This window comes from Oncorhynchus mykiss, chromosome Y (assembly GCF_013265735.2).
Source record: "Oncorhynchus mykiss isolate Arlee chromosome Y, USDA_OmykA_1.1, whole genome shotgun sequence".
In the NCBI taxonomy this organism is placed as follows: domain Eukaryota; kingdom Metazoa; phylum Chordata; class Actinopteri; order Salmoniformes; family Salmonidae; genus Oncorhynchus; species Oncorhynchus mykiss.
This window is the reverse complement of record NC_048593.1, coordinates 14,286,000-14,302,306: the sequence shown is the minus strand read 5'-3', so window position 1 is coordinate 14,302,306 and position 16,307 is coordinate 14,286,000. Positions and strand designations below refer to the sequence as shown.

At 44.1% G+C, this 16,307-nt stretch overlaps 1 protein-coding gene across 2 annotated transcripts in view; it reads right to left on the bottom strand.

Moving 5' to 3' along the window:
• Nucleotides 1-13,095, bottom strand: part of LOC110509691 (tenascin) — a 107,597-nt gene extending 94,502 nt beyond the window's left edge. For both annotated transcript variants that reach the window (XM_036967369.1, XM_036967370.1), the window contains exon 1: nucleotides 12,752-13,095. The gene's annotated coding sequence lies outside the window, so the exon portion shown is untranslated. The remainder of the gene's footprint in view (nucleotides 1-12,751) is intronic.
• Between the last annotated feature and the right edge of the window lie 3,212 nt (nucleotides 13,096-16,307).

Here is a 16,307-nt window from a genome sequence, read left to right as displayed (position 1 = left end):
CTAATTGACATGGCATTGCATGAGAGGGTTTGGCCCTTGGCACTTTAGCATCATGCAAGGTTGCATCCTCTTAGGCGTTATTATCTCACAGCAATTAGCATTTTCCCTGAATTGGCGGAAGAAGGAAAATAATGAACACAAACAAATACAATAGGCTTTCTCCGAGCATAGCTGCTTGTACCCCTAAAAATCTATATTCCCAACCCCACTAACACTCATTCGCCTGCCTGTCTGTCTGGTTAGCCTTTTTATGAACTTAATTGATATGGTGTCTGACAGACCATATGAAGGCTAATTTATCTCTTCTCCCCTTTTGGGTTGTAATTAAATGGTGCCCCTGGGAATAGCTTTTAATTAGTGGCACGCTTGGTTTTCTGGCTACGGTTGTCCTTAAGCAGAGGTTTAGGATCAGTTTACCCTGCCCAGTTTCTAAATGTAACCATTAGGTAGACAAACAGAAACCAGCCTTAGATCCGTGTCTGGGCCCTAGGGGAATCCAGCTAACGTTAGCTGGCTGGCTCCCTAGCTGACGTTATTATTTGTTTTCCGATAGCTGTTTGCTTTTCTAGTCAGGGCATTGTTGGCATTTTGTTCATTGTTGTTTAACTAGCTAACTTTAGCTGGCTGGCTCGATAGCTAACGTTACGTGACATGTGTGATCGTAAATGTTATTTACCTAGCTAGGTTCATTGTTTACCTAGCTAGCTAACTTTAGCTGACTGGCTCCCTAGAGGACTTTATTATTTGTTTCCCAGAACAGTTTGCTTTTCTAGTTAGAGTCTAATGTTAGCTAGTTAACATTGAACCTGGTTGGTTAGCTCCCAGCACTGTGGCATTGTTGGCATTTTGTTCATTGTTGTTTAACTAGCTAACGTTACCTGACTGCCTCATTAGTTAACGTTATGTGACGTGTGTACAACACCCATTGAATATGGCCGGTGTCAGTAAGCGTCTGCAAAAAAAGCGTAATGAAATTGTTGAAAGCAGAGCTGGTTAAGCTGTTTTCATGTTATCCAGAGGTAAACAAATCATCTGCCAGAGCGTCAAGTGTGCGCTCCGAGAGCGAAACGAGTTGGCTGGGGCTAAAGTTTATGAGAGTTTGAACGATGCTGAATGGCTGTAAAGAGATTTTCTTAAAAGTTAGTTTACAAGTTGATAAACTTTCAAAGCAGAATTATTTTCTCATTGTTCCTCAAATGCAGTGTATGATATACCATTTTGTAGCTCTGAGTCTCCACTTTTATCGAATGTAAAAAACACTTTCACATTTCACAAAACCAAATCCAGGTGGTAAGTCACATATGGTTTGCACTAGAAATATTTGGCTTTGTCAGTTCTATGATGAACAGTCCAGTATCCCCATTGGAAAATTACTTGGATGGGATGGATGGGATCTTAAAAAACAGTCCAGGGGGAGGTAGCTTCTCCTCAAATCCCTTCTGACTCTTTCTAATATCTATTTAACTTTTATTTATCCAGGTTAGTCTCTTTGAGATGACATATATTTTGCAAGAAAGACCTGATCCAAGATATTAGATCTGGTCCAAGATAGTCAACCTCTAAACCATTGCCATAAGAGCACCAGGGTCAGCAGTGTTACAAATACTTTACTACTCAATCCTCCTAGGTCACTTAGGTTCTCCCAGCTTCTGCGGATGTACGGACTATGGAGAGGACATGGCTTTTGTTTTAGAGAGACAGGAGAAAATGGGCTCTTTCTGACAGAGCTGTCCAAAATCCAGGGGCCTGTCAACTACGCACGCTCCATAGCTGCTCCGTTGTCTAAACAGCACCACCATACATCGGAGAGGATGGTGATGTCATCATTGTTAAGCTACTGTATCTCAGAGGTTGGTTAGAGTTGGAATGAGATACACTTTCAATGTATCTATTTCAATGTCCCCCTACTTTTTCCATAACTTTCGAATGAGCGGCTAAACCTAAAAGAACTTTAAAAAAATAATCCAATTAAACCTTGACAATTTTCAATGCTAACACTTCTCTGAGCCAAACCATGCTGCTTTGAAAGGAAGGAAATGCAGCTGAACCAGGATATTGCGTATCATGCGTTGCGGCGAGCACCAAACCCACTTTTCCACATTTCACTCTCGAACACGAGTGAGGCTTCTCCAGAGATGATGTCAGCCTGCTGAGTAACCAGCCCTGCAGTCCTCGTGGTGTGCCTCAGCTTCACCATGGCCAACTAGCTCAAACGGTGACATTAAAAACAGCTGGCACATCACACACTCTCCTGCTGGCACAGGGTGCCCATGGCAGTATTCCCTCCTCACTGAATTCTCCAAGTGACTGAGAGCAGAGCAGAGCAGGCTGGTGAGGAGAGAAAAAGGTACAGGCACCAGTCATCGCAGTGGAACACACACTTTGCAAATATAAATTCTATGAATACTGACAATGTGATACCTGACGGACAATCATATCTGTTCTAAATAATACATTTATATCTGATCAGTCTTCTGAATAGGCCACAGGTCATAAGTGTAGTCTGTACAAAACAGAGCATCCTAGGAGGTGGGTCTTATCTGTGGAGTCAGCAGAGTAGATGTGAATGGTGGCTCTGCAAAACAAGCCAATGAAAGTTGTGTCATGGAACCTTTACCCTGCAAATTAAACCATTGCCATGAATCTCTATGAGGTAGCCTACTATTTGCATTGATATACTGTACATGCTAAATTCAAAGATCTTATATATTGCTATCTATATGCATCTGTACATTATATCCTTGAGAAAGATATAGTGAGGTAGAGCAGACCTGTTTCCAAGACTACTAAGCTCCCTCTGCCTCTCTATCCAGTCTGTCAGAATAACCTATATCCTCACATTTCCTCTCCCCCCTCTATCAGTAACACATATTTTTGAGAGATGCCAGAAAACACTTGATTTCTGCTTTACCTTCGGAACCCAGATCAGGTCCAATCGTGGGATGTCAAGTGGAGATGTCTTGACTAGGGCTGTGGCAGTCATGAAATTCTGTCTGCCGGTGATTGTCAAGCAAATAATTGCCGGTCTCATGGTAATTGTCCGTTAATTAACATAAACACATTTAGCATCTCCTGGCTGCCACGCGTAGTCGACAAGCCACTGATGTAAGACCTTTGGAAAATCTACATTTTAAAAAGTCTAATAAAACCATGTAATATAGCCAACAACATCAGAATAAATCCATTATTTATTTTAGACTGCTCTAAAGAAACATGATATGAAAACAACGTAATCTATTTCAGAAGAACAGAATACTCTCAGTTGTCCTTAAATTAGGCCATAATCTGGCTATGCCATATGGCTGTGGGCTACACTAGTTCATTTAGCAGACAAGGTTTGCTTAGAATTATGTGGCATTACTTTATAGTATGAAGAATACAATTGAACATAACTGAAAAAAATAGAAAGGTGTCACGGGCGTTGTAAGAAATGGACAAAGGTGCAGCGTGGTCAGCGTACATATTCCTTTTTATTAGAATGTCGCCAACAAAAACAATACAAAACGACCTTGAAGCTTAACAGGGCTATGATGCCTCTAACAAAGTTAACTACCCACACTGAAAGGAGGGAAAAAGGGCTACCTAAGTATGATTCCCAATCAGAGACAACAATAGACAGCTGTCCCTGATTGAAAACCATACCCGGCCAAAACATAGAAACATAGAAAACAAAACATAGAATGCCCACCCCACATCACTCCCTGACCTAACCAAATAGAGAAATAAAACGGCTCTCTAAGGTCAGGGCGTGACAGGACTCCGGCCGCAAAACCTGAACCTATAGGGGAGGGTCTGGGTGGGCATCTATCTGCGGTGGCAGATCTGGTGCAGGACTTGGACCCCGCTCCACCTCTGGCTCACCCCTCTTTGGTGGCGCCTCTGGTGTGGGACCCCTCGTCGCCGACCTCAGACTGGGGACCCTCGTTGCGGGCCTCGGACTGGGGACCCTCGTTGCGGGCCTCGGACTGGGGACCCTCGTTGCGGGCCTCGGACTGGGGACCCTCGTTGCGGGCCTCGGACTGGGGACCCTCGTTGCGGGCCTCGGACTGGGGACCCTCGTTGCGGGCCTCGGACTGGGGACCCTCGTTGCTGGGCCCGAACTGGGGACCCTCGTTGCTGGGCCCGAACTGGGCACCCTCGTTGCTGGGCCCGAACTGGGCACCCTCGTTGCTGGGCCCGAACTGGGCACCCTCGTTGCTGGGCCCGAACTGGGCACCCTCGTTGCTGGGCCCGAACTGGGCACCCTCGTTGCTGGGCCCGGACTGGGCACCCTCGTTGCTGGGCCCGGACTGGGCACCCTCGTTGCGGGCCTCGGACTGGGGACCCTCGTTGCGGGCATCGGACTGGGGACCCTCGTTGCGGGCCTCGGACTGGGGACCCTCGTTGCGGGCCTCGGACTGGGGACCCTCGTTGCGGGCCTCGGACTGGGGACCCTCGTTGCGGGCCTCGGACTGGGGACCCTCGTTGCGGGCCTCGGACTGGGGACCCTCGTTGCGGGCCTCGGACTGGGGACCCTCGTTGCGGGCCTCGGACTGGGGACCCTCGTTGCTGGGCCTCGGACTGGGGACCCTCGTTGCTGGGCCCGAACTGGGGACCCTCGTTGCTGGGCCCGGACTGGGCACCCTCGTTGCTGGGCCTGGACTGGGCACCCTCGTTGCTGGGCCCGGACTGGGCACCCTCGTTGCTGGGCCCGGACTGGGCACCCTCGTTGCGGGCCCCGGACTGGGCACCCTCGTTGCGGGCCCCGGACTGGGCACCCTCGTTGCGGGCCCCGGACTGGGCACCCTCGTTGCGGGCCCCGGACTGGGCACCCTCACTGCGGGACCCGGACTGGGCACCCTCACTGCGGGTCCTGGACTGGAGGCCACCGCTGGAGGCTCCGGACTGCAGGCCGTCGCTGGAGGCTCCGGACTGGAGGCCGTCGCTGGAGGCTTCATGCCATGACTCCTCACTGAAGGCTTCGTGCCATGGATCATCACTGGAGGCTTCGTGCCATGGATCATCACTGGAGGCTTCTTAACATGAATCATCACTGGAGCCTTCGTGCCATGGATCATCACTGGAGGCTTCGTGCCATGGATCATCACTGGAGGCTTCGTGCCATGAATCATCACTGGAGGCTTCGTGCCATGAATCATCACTGGAGGCTTCGTGCCATGGATCCTCACTGGAGGCTTCGTGCCATGGATCCTCACTGGAGGCTTCGTGCCATGGATCCTCACTGGACCGTGGAGACGCACTGGAGGTCTGGAGAGCAGAGCTGGCACAACCCGTCCTGGCTGGATGCTCACCCTAGCCCGGCAACTGCAGGGGGTTGGCACAGGACGCACTGGGCTGTGAGAGCGCACTGGAGACACTGTGCGTAGAGCCGGCGCAGGATATACTGGACCGAAGAGGCCAGATACACTGGAAGCCAGATGCGCTGAGCCGGCACCATCCATCCTGGCTGGATGCCCACTCTAGCCCAGCCAATGCGGGGAGCTGGAATATATTGCACCGGGCTATGAGAGCTCACTGGAGACACCGTTCGCTCCACCGCATAACACGGTGCCTGACCAGTACGACGCTCCCTCCGGTGAGCACGGGGAGTTGGCTCAGGTCTCCAACCTGACTCAGCCAATCTCCTCGTGTTCCCCCCCCAATTCGTGCCTGCTCCGTTGCTGTGACTCCTGGTAGCGAAGTCGTTCCTCCCTCGCTACTTCAGCCTGTTTCCATGGCAGGGTCTTGTCACCTGCCATGACCTCCTCCCATGTCCAAGATGTACTCCATTCTCTCTTCTCCCGGACCCAGGATCCCTGCTCCTCCTGGCCACGCTGCTTTGTCCCTTGGTCGTGGATAGTTCTGTCACGGGCGTCGTAAGAACTGGACCAAGGTGCAGGGTGGTGAGCGTACGTATTCCTTTTTATTAGAATGTCGCCAACAAAAACAATAAACATTACAAAACGACAGTGAAGCTTAACAGGGCTATGATGCCTCTAACAAAGTTAAATACCCACACTGAAAGGAGGGAAAAAGGGCTACCTAAATATGATTCCCAATCAGCTGTCCGTGATTGAGAACCATACCCGGCCAAAACATAGAAATAAAGAAACATAGAAAACAAAACATAGAATGCCCACCCCACATCACACCCTGACCTAACCAAATAGAGAAATAAAACGTCTCTCTAAGGTCAGGGCGTGACAAAAGGATATTTTCTCCAAACGATTTGAGGGACTATGCACTTGTGGCTATTCTGTGTCAACAAAGAAACAGGTCCTCCTATATGTTTATTTAGAGTTATTTATGCAACTTTGTTGCGATACAAACGTTGGGCTATATGTTTAGATTTTTAATACATTCTAAAGTTGCATGATGCAACTAATGATGATTTGAAAACAATTGCAGGAAAGGCATGAGCTCTGCTTTGCTTTTTTTTGCACAGGCTTCACACACTTAGTCTCACATTCACAATTAATACCTTGAATTTCCCGGCGGCATCCCCTTTGTGTGGCTGTAATGCACCTTAAAAAATACATGCCTTTTGCGGCCAGTGGCCGTTGTGCCCTTGGGCTGAAAATAATAATAATAATTATCCCGGCTGCGTGCTTCAATGCACCTCTCACTCACATTGCTCTCTCAGATATCTCAATTCTTATTAGCCAATGCCCGACACGGGGTCCTTCTCATAGGCTACAAGTGAAGACAGACACATCAGGGACGCAACTGCGCGCATCCTTATCGAATTCTGAAGATCTTGGAAGAAATGTCCACATTTACTTTTGTCAGTCAACAAGATGAGTAGGCCTAACGAATAACAAAAGCACTAGCCTATGTCAATCTACTATCCCCCATAGTACAAAGGTTGACCTATACTGTGCAAAAAAAGTATATTCCAAACATAGTCTGGGATAGTTGTGGGATGCGATAGATCCAAAATTAAGACAACCACTAGCATCAATTTTTTTTAATGGCAATGATGCAGTAGATCACAACGTTTAGCTTAAAATGTTGATAAACTATTAGGCTATTTCTTCACATTATAAGCACAGCAATGCGCACACGGAGGTAGGCTATAAAGGTTCCAAAATGCAATCAGTTAGCAGGAAAACACAGTTCTCAAAAGTGACCGCAAATGTGATTATGCATGTAATGCTTTTAGTATAGAGGTGCATTTTTAAGTTGAAAATGTTCTTCTTCAAACTTGAAACTCCCATGCTGTATGCCAGTTAGGCTAGGTTAGGTTACCTGTTGTAAAAGCAGATTATTTGGCCACTTTAGTTCTGACACAAACCTTACCAAAACACATAGGTCTATGGGCTGGGCTACATGACTATGATTTGAAAAAGTTGCCCAAAAAAAGGCATGCCCTGTTTCTTACCTTACTGCACATAAGCTGGGCATCATTCACAAGTGATAATATATTATTCGCCCATCAGACTATTCTTGATTTAATCTTGTCTTCAAAAATATACTAAATAATATATGTGTGAAATTTGTTTTGATTTAGAATGACGCATTATCATTCACCTGTCTCGAAACAGGGGAAGTGGGAAAAATACATGTCATCAATGCACTTAAACATCAAATGGAGGATGCTTTTCCCATGGTTCATTTTCATGCCAGCCAGGTAGGCTATACTCCTGTTGAAAAGAGAAGCAATGTGCTTAATATTAGGAAAGTTGAAAATTAATACACACTAAACAAAATATAAATGCATTATGTAAAGTCTTGATCCCATGTTTCATGAGCTGGAAAAAAGGACATTTTCCATACACACAAATTGGTTTACATCCCTGATAGTGAACATTTCTCCTTTGCCAAGATAATCCATCCACCTGACACGTGTGGCATATCAAGAAGCGGATTAAACAGAATGGTCATTACACAGGTGCACCTTGTGCCGGGGACAATAAAAGGCCACTTTAAAATGTGCAGTATTGTCACACAACATAATGCCACAGATGTCTCAAATTTTGAGGGAGCGTACAATTGGCATGCTGACTGCAGGAATTTCCACCAGAGATGCTGGTGCTGAGGAGTATTTCTGTCTGTAATAAAGCCCTTTTGAGGGGGAAAACTCATTCTGATTGGCTGGGGTCTGACTCCCCAGTGGGTGGGCCTATGCCCTCCCAGGCACACATATGGCTGCACCACTGCCCAGTCATGTGAAATCCATAGATTAGGGCCTAATTTGTTTATTTTAATTCACTGATTTCCTTATATGAACTGTAACTCAGTAAAATCTTTCAAATTGTTGCATGTTGCATTTTTTGTTCAGTATAATAGGCCAAGCCTCCCCTTTTTAACAGAGGCCATCAAAACTCTGTTTTCTCACGCAATTGCATATCCCATAGAAATGTTCTGCAACATGAGTGATTAGAGAGTATATAGTGATGAGTACCCGGCAGCTAGGTAGGCTACTAATGACCAGCTGCAGCATCAGAGCTTGGAGAAGCCTAATTACCATGACTAAACAGTCAAGTGGAATTTGACAGCCATCATGACTCGTGATTGCCGGTGTGGCTGTAATACAGTCACCGTAACAGCCGTAGTCCTGTTTGACAGACCCAGGAGCCAATCGCTCTTAACTTCCTACCTCATTCTAACCTTTGACCTAACCAGTGGCATACCGTTGTTCACAGTGCTTTTCTTTCTTCCAGCACCGCATGGAGTGTAGTTATGCATGGAATGGATGCCTCTCAGTTTGGTGTTATGCTGTCATCTAATCTTGTATTTCTGAGGGAAGCCTTTGCTAGTTGGGGAAATGGCTGCCTATTCACCTGTCTCTGAGGAGGAGATGAATACATCATTATGTCAATCAGACATCCTTAGCCACTTAATCATGAGGAGAGGGGATTATGGAAGAAATCACAGTAGACAATAAGGCCTCTGAGACAAACAACACTTTTACCCTGTAATTCATCTTTTCATGCATTCCTGGTTTGATTAAATTGTGTAACGAGCAAAGCAGACATGCAGGAGCATTCCTGGGCTGTGGCTTGAGAAGTGAAACCTAATCACTATTTCTAGTAACTTTATCTGTGGTGTGGGGAGAGATATTGTTCTCCATATTGATGCTTTTCTTTCACCAAACCATAATCAAGTTCATGTCACTCGGAAGTACAAACATGCCAACGATCTGTTTTTTTTTTTTTTATATATATTTTTTTAAAGTATTACATTAGGGTATTCGCCATTAATGGTTGCCATTGTTACAATATACAATGTCCATTTTCCTGACATTTAAATTTCAACAATCCCAGAGAAGTTAAAAGCAGAAATGATAAGGTAGCCCTTTACCGTTTATATGTTTTGCTGTGTCCAGAGGTTGCGGAGACAGTTCAGGGAATGCTCCTAACCACTGCCAAGATGTGGTGGCTTTTCATGCACGTTTCCAGAACCGTGGCATCGCCCAGGTGGATAAGACATTCCTGGCAATGGAGGACCAGTACCAGAGACGAGGCTCCAAAGGAGTGACTGGCCATTCAGAGAACCAGGTTGTGGTAAAGAGCTGTTTTTTTTTCAGATTGTCTTTGTTTCTCCTTAGCTGTCCCGTCAATGCCCTCTCCACTGAACCCACACTGCCTTTCCAACCCAGACTGCCTCAACTTCATCACCGACCCACCGTGACTTTCAATCTCCATCATTTACATTTTTTTTGTTTGTTGTTTTACTTTTTTATGTGAGATTCTTTAAAAAGCACTATACAGGTTAAAAAGTATTATTAGTTCTGTAATCCGAAGTATGCTTTTTTGTCATCCTCAATTATTTTAAAAGTGTGGCTGTATTATTGTGTTTTAAATGATCTATTATCTATTATTATTATCTATCTATCAAATCTATCAAATTTATCTATTTATCTTATCTTATCTTATCATCCATTGTTCTGGGAGGCTGCTGCCATAGTGATAACCTGTGATAACCTGTGTTGAGAATGGTAGACTTGGGCACTGATAAGCGACACAATTGGAACGCCGTGGCTGTACAGTAACATGCTATAAACCAATCTGTTTCCTTTCAATTGATACCATGCTTATGCATATGCGTTTCATATTTCTTCTGTAAGAAACATTTCAAATAGGTCAATTGCCATGTGTGTAAAGGGTTCAAAAGAAAAGACACAGGGGTCATTGTCCTCTGGCACGGTGCACACTTTATTGAAATCTTGCCAGCAGAATGCTCTTAAGCGTACACACCAGGGCAAGAGACAATGAATGTAATATGGTCAAAAGATGGTTTGAGTTACAAAAGATTAGGCTGAATCCTGTTTGAGAACTCAAACTGACATCAATGCAAGATGTAGCCTGCGTGAAAGGCTGAGTTCAAGAATAAGTATACTGACAAGTTAGATTATTCCAAATTGTAGCTAAAAGGCTGCTATACTGTGGGTCATTCCGAGGAAAGACAGCTTGAACCGATTCTGGTGTTATTACATCATGCAGAGTGAAATCATGCCAAAACAAGGATTTGATTGGATAACAGAGGAAACTATCTTTAGTTCATGAAGTGACTCATCCCTCTCAGTATTTCGGGCACGTTGTTTCAAGGTGAGACATTCTCCACTACATCCAACTAAATGGACAATTAAACTGAGATTTCAGACAGAATTATTGGAGTCCACAGAGTTTCAAACCAATAAACGTAACCCATTTTTTCTGAACATACATATTCACTGTTTTGGTATGGTTATTGAGGCAGTTGAACATAATGGATTTGATAAGAGGCAATTATTCCAATGGGTGTAAGTAGTGTTTAATTGCAATGAAGCACTTTCCATTGCAATAACCAAGACGCTGAATGGACAATAGAAATGGGTCCTCTTGTTGCTTTAGGAGGGAGAGGGAAAAATCTGATGACAAAGCAGAGAAGCCACCGCTCGTAAAGAAGGAAGCCTAACCAAAACCAACCAAAACAATCTGGTGTCTCTATGGTAACTGCACCATCGGCCCTTAGATGTGGAGACCAGCGGGAGGTGGAACATTTATGAAGGTCTAGCTCATGGTTTATCCTCCTCACTTAAATGCCCTCGGAGTGAACACGCACAGCAAATGTGCAGAGAATTTTGGTGTATTCTATTACCTCCAAATGGTTTCCCTCTCTTACAGAGATGAGTCAAATCTGGCAGGCTATATCAAGCCAACTCCATTGAGTGCTTTCCAGAAGTATACTTAAACCTGGTTATAAATCCTTTATAGATGGTACTGTACCTAAACGTAACGTTTTACCCAACCTACTTGTATTTTTCTCCATCACTGAGTTAAAGATGTGTATTAGTCTAGACTACTGAGAGGTCTGTAGGCAACCGTCCAGTGACCTCTAACCCGTGTCAGTCTTTGTCAAAGACACACTTCTCTGGTGGTAGTTAGCGTCCATCTTTGTCTAGAGCAAGTGGCTCCTGTCTTTATCATTTTGTCCCCCAGCCAGCCAGCCTGACAGATGGCCAGGCGGACGACTTCACAAACCTGCCAGCTGCCGTTCTGGCTTTACCTCAACAATCCTGTCTGACAAAAGCTGGGGAAACACTTGACTGGGTCACCTACTTTTCACCTTGTCGTTGATAAATTATTATTGACACTAAAAACATAGTGAGAACAACACATTCAATGTCCGATAAGGGACATATAATTATGAAGGATGAAATAAGCTTTTTGTAATCTGAATCACAGACATATTTCGTAGTAGTCTGCCAGAACAACGAGGTTTTGCTTGTACACTGACAGTTACATGAATTTGGCTGCCACATGAGGTCTTCATTTGAAATATTACATGTGAATTCACTGTCTCTTTGTGATTGCACAATTTTAGTCCAGCCTGCCTAGCTCCACGAATAATTCACTAACAAGGCAGTAATAGGGACATATGTTTTTCCAGGCCAAGTGACCAGAGTAGAAAAACAGTAACTACGCTATAGGACCCAGCATTTTTCATAGTCAGATGACACTGTCAGTAAAAACCTCTGGCCCTTTAATTACTGATCTGAAGTATTTTAATATTGAATTCTGTTCCAGTCCCTGTAAAGTGAGTCACAAATAACCTTTTCAGTAGCCATGTTTCCCCATCCACCATGATCATTGTGTCAATCATGGGCGGACTGGCCATCTGTCATTTCGGGCAAATGCCAGATGGGCTAGTCCATTTTTAGCCCAGTAGGCGTGTCTAACTTGTATTTTTTGTGTTCAATTATCTTTATCTGGCTAATAATGGGTGCCTCAAGGGAAAAATGGTCCGGTGTCAATAATACTACAGATTCGACATCCAAAGTTTGATTGGATGTCAAATCTGTAAAGATCTATGCCACAACACTGGAATAAAGTCTAAATCTTTGAGCCTGAAGTTAAGGTAAATCCGCTAGGTCTGGGAGGAGTATCCTATCAAAAATAACTGTGCCGGGTATTTCCGGCCTCCCTGGCTATCCATTATTCCCTGGATCTATATCACGCCTGGAAAAACTTAACCATTTCCCCCATCGTAAATTAGAAATAAGGTGCTTACTTCTTGTCATGAGCATGAACCAGATTTGCACTTCGTCACAATTTGTGGCTTGTTGATTTAGACATAATGTGCTTTTTTATTCAGCAAAAATAAAGACATCTAAATCTTTAAAGCTTTAAATATGGCCTTCAATCAATCAGTTATGTTAATCCTGACTAAAACAGTAGATTGTCCCATTGACATTTTGAATACACATTTGCATTGCTTGCTCACATACATATTCACATACAACATGCTTAGAACAATATGTACAGTAATGAAAAATGTTGAAACAAACCTCTAAGCAGTTCAACTCGTTCAGCTCCAGTGAGCCACTACAGCTGTCTACACCGCAGGGCCCCAGCGTGACCAGACAGACACTGCATGCCTCTTGAGGTCACAGCATCCTTCTTCCTTCCCAGTGGGATGCAGGGGATGCCCCTCTCATGTCACAAGTATATCCTAAAGTCCAAATATCCTCCTGTATCCTGGTGTCACTTCATGAAACGTCCGGCAGCCATGTTGTAAACCGTAACGTTGTCAGCCATAGATGAGAGTTCACAGAGTTTTGAATCCAACACAATCCAACACAGAGGCTTGACGATCGGCTGAGTCAACTGAAACCCATATGTCTGACTGCTGCAGACAGCATAGCTAACACTTATCCTTCTGCAGACAATGCAAATCAGCAATGGATGATTTCAATAGCTTATTGTAATGGCAATCTGTCTCTCTGCAGGGAGTCCCCAACAAAGGCGCCAAAATCAATACAGACAATCAGACGTCGGTCGCACAAATCAGTGGCACGAAAGAGGTCAGTGCCTCCAGACATACTGTATAGATGTCAGGGTTGAATGCTACCCTTCTGTCTGAACAATTGTGTAGTAAAAAATAGTCATTGGTATTGTCAAATTGTAGAACAAAAGTAACATTTGTGATTGGATAACATGTGCAAATTCTAGCAAAGGCCCCGTAATAGGGATGGAGCAGACTGAAATCCTTGATTAAGCCATTTCTAGCTACATTAGTGTGATTTTAGCAGTACAGTATCCAAGAGGGATACTTGTACAGTGCAGTAATTTGTAATACAAAACCAGTCCCCGCCAAACAGCCTGTCTCTATTTAGGAACCAAAACCAATTCATAATAGTCGGGGTGATTCCTGTTTTGGCACACATTCTCCCGGTTTCCTTCCATCACCACGCGTCTCCATCTCTCCTATCTTGGTTATGGCAGTGTTTGAGTTTAACAGGGCTTGTGAGTGCTGAGTGCCGCCCTGCCTAGGCTCACTACAGCCAACCAGACAGTGACTAATCCCCCTCAGGACTGCGTCCATCACAGAGATAAAAGCCTGGGTGTGAAGTCTACGGGGAAATATCTGTCAGAATTAGTCTCTCTCTCTCTTTCCAGACAGCAATTGAAGAGGACTGACTGACAGCATGGTGAAACCACCCTCTCTGGGGAAATATGATAAGAGTATGGGTTGGAGTGACAATAGGTTCTACTGTTAAAAAGAGGAGCCTGTTCTTGTAACTTCTGGTAATGCAGTGATGTAGCATGAGCTCATCTTCTCCCCTGTGTCCTTGGAGTGAGTTGTGTTCTAACCTGGAACAAGAAAACAATCTGAAAACATCAAAGTAAAAAAAAGGAAATGTACAGTTAATTGACTGTGTGCTACAATGCATGTCTTTAAAGTAGCTTATATCCTCAAAGGCATGGAACCACATCAATTCTTAATGACCTGTCCAGAGAAAGACACATTGAATTGTTCTGGCCACCCACCTTATCTGCTTTCTGTTTGCAGGAAGATAGTTTTAGAGTTTGAATAGCCATAATAGTCATACTCCCTTTCACACACGGACGGCTCATCGCAAAATGATCGCGAGAATTGACTTCATCGTCCCCAACTTATTTCAAGGTTGCATAACAGTTCAATCAAAACCCTAACACAACCCAAAATGAAGAAAGAAATTAATGTTTATGATAGGAAGGCAGCAGAGGTGCGTGGGTAAAATTACCAGGGAAGCCAATCCAGGAAATAGCCATATTACAACCTAAGTATGTTGTGATAATTGGGTTGTCTGCTCTATAACCTGTTAGTTCATATGCCTTAACACTGTGCTATATAGGCCTCAGGCCCGAGACAATAAGAAGACACAGTGGCCGAATAAAATCAACCACACATTTGTTTCATTATAAAACCAGAGAGCAACATCTGTCCAGTGAAGTCCACAAAACATATTGCATGTAACAAACAATTACATGACATACAGCATGGTCAACAAGGTAATTAAGTAAAAACACATGTCCAAATCCCTATCTCCATTCATGGCTAATTTAGGAAAGGGCCAATTTAACTAGCTAGCCACCGGAGGACAACTGTATCGGTTGTCGTCGGGAGAAAGAGAGGACCAAGGTGCAGCGTGGTCAGTATTCACTGTAATCTAATAAAGAATGAATACTGAAGCAAAAACAATACACGACAAACGAACAGTCCTGAACGGTGCAACAAAACACAGAACAGAAAATAAACACCCACGCAACACAGGTGGAAAAAGGCTACCTAAGTATGATTCTCAATCAGTGACAACTAACGACACCTGCCTCTGATTGAGAACCATACTAGGTCGAACACAGAAACCAACTTGGAAAAACAAACAGACTGCCCACCCCCTCACGCCCTGACCATACTAAAACAAAGACAAAACAAAGGAACTAAGGTCAGAACGTGACAACAACAACACAACGAGATGTAACAATTCAAAACGTTTTCTGTATTTTTATTTTTTTCTTGGTAATTTTTTTGTGGAAGCCTGGCTTCCCTTGGCATCCATGAATACATGCCACTGTAGGAAGGAGCGAGTTTAAGATATATATCAAGTATAGCCTGTGTAAAAAGTGTCGTAAATATTGGTTGTTTTTTTAAACAGTTCCCAGATCAGAGGTTGAAATAGAGTTGAAATGAACAGCTTCCTGGGGTTCTTTGATCCTGTTTCTAACAGAGCTGCCTTGGAGCCATCCGGAGAAAGCTAATCATTGGCTTGCTGATTTACGACAGCATGAAAGAGGAAAGCTATTGGGCAATCCAGAACTAGTGCCAACACTAACACCTATCCAATCCTAAACTGAAAACAAGGATTTCTCTCTCTATATATAAAACTGTTTCATGTGTGAGACCATAACAGCCTCTCCTCAGGGCTTTTGATAACAAATACGTCTGGAAGGGAGGGTTTAAATGAAATAAATATTAGGACTTGTTAGCAGCGGCTCCCTCTACCATTGACGTAAACTGTAAAAGAGATAATTCATTCAAGACTTTTGGGTCTATCCATTACAGACTGTCTCACATGCTTCCTGTTTCACACCATACAGAACATCAACATCTGTCAGGCCATATCGCCATAGTGAAACCAGTGCCACTTAGCATTTTGATCAGAATCCCAATATTCCAATTATCGAACAGCCGAAAGTATTTGTTGCTAATCAAACTCATTGATGATTTCTATCATGAATGTTGATAGAGTATTGCATTATTATTATGCATTATCATCTCTGGTCGCTGTCCCTCTAAGCTGTTGATCATAAGACAAAGGCCCAATGATTTTCTAAGGGCTCGATTCAATCTGTACCGCTGAAGCTCAGCGCTACAGTATAGCGCAGTTGAAATTTAAAGGCAGTTTTCCCCCATTCGTCGAGACTGCATTCACGGTAAACATTGCATATGTCGGCTCTTCTCGGAAATTACCTTCAAATTGTTATTGTGATATAGTGCTGAATTTCCACGATACTAATTGAATCGAGCCCTAAAAGCATATATAACTAGATACATTTTATTCCCTACTTGAGCAAATCCTA